General features: G+C 47.4%; 1 non-coding gene across 1 annotated transcript; it reads left to right on the top strand.

Moving 5' to 3' along the window:
- Positions 1–362: 362 nt before the first annotated feature.
- LOC114815786 lies at positions 363–497 on the top strand. The gene has a single exon (XR_003763588.1). It is a non-coding gene; the product is annotated as a small nucleolar RNA SNORA7 (small nucleolar RNA).
- The last annotated feature ends 700 nt before the right edge of the window (positions 498–1197 follow it).

The following is a 1197-nucleotide window of genomic DNA, read 5'->3' as shown; positions in this document are numbered from 1 at the left end:
ATGAGCAGGAGGAACTACAGTGACAACACCCTTTTATCTGTCAAGGAGTTTCTCACAGCCCTCTCACAAAGCAGGTACTATTATTCCCATTTTACAGATACACTAAAGTTAGAGAAGTTAAATTTAGTAATTTAAGAGGAACAGTTTCGCTAATCAGTGGCTGAGCTGGGAGTCAAAGAATCTATACTAGTCTCCTTTTTCTCCGTCTTTTGGGTTTGAAACAGTTTTTTTAGTAGAGTGGGGGATATAAGTGCCCCGCCTTTCCAGCCCTGAAAATAATTATGCTTCCAGGGTTTAAATCAGGATGACCCGAAAGCAAAGCAGGCAGTGATCTGAGAATTTGAAGGTGGTATTTGTTAAGTCCCCTCTCAGGGTCACTGGAGAGTTTCCTGTACTCTATCAGTCTTGACTAAGGGAGGGAAAGTCAAGCAGAGGCATATCCATTCCATTCCTAGCTCGGTCAGTGGCTAGTGAGGGGAAGGCCATCTGCTACAAGCCAAAACTCCCCTGTGCTGGGCAGCAGCGGCATGGGAGAGAGTCGAGGGTGGAGACTCAAGTTGACTGCGCGGAAGAAGGCAATGGAAAAGCGCTTCTGTATTTTTACCAAGAAAACTCTACGCATCCACTACCAGAATGATTGCAGATGGGCGGGGGACATTCTGGGAGAGAAGTGTCCGTGGTGCCGCTATGGGTCGGAGACGACGGGACGGCATAAGACAAGACTCGTTAAGTGCTCACTAGGTGCCAAGCACTGGGGTAGATACAACATCATCAGGCCCCACGTGGCGCTCACAGGCCAATGGGAGGGAAAACAGGCACTGAATCTCCGTTCTGCAGATGAGGGAACTGAGGCACAGAGAAGTCACTTGCCTAAGGTCACACAACGGGTAATTGGCAGAGTCGGGATTAGAACCCAGCTTCTCTGACTTCCAGTTGTGTGGCCATTGCTCTTCTCTGTTCATTCCTTTTCTCATCTTTTCACTTTCTCTTGATATTTCAAAAGAATCTGTGTTTATGGCAATGCAGTCCACAAGGAGCTGCTCATCTGCTTTTAACCTACCACTGATTGTTCCCAGGCTTTAACCAACTATCTTGCAACTGGTGCTGTTGTCTACAGGGGGACCAGGAGAGAGAATGTGGATGACTCTGGGCAAACCAGCACTGTAAGTAATGATAACACTTGGATCTGTACCCTTT

The sequence above is a fragment of the Ornithorhynchus anatinus genome, chromosome 12 (genome assembly GCF_004115215.2).
Source record: "Ornithorhynchus anatinus isolate Pmale09 chromosome 12, mOrnAna1.pri.v4, whole genome shotgun sequence".
NCBI classification, from domain to species: domain Eukaryota; kingdom Metazoa; phylum Chordata; class Mammalia; order Monotremata; family Ornithorhynchidae; genus Ornithorhynchus; species Ornithorhynchus anatinus.
This window is presented reverse-complemented; position numbering and strand designations above follow the sequence as displayed.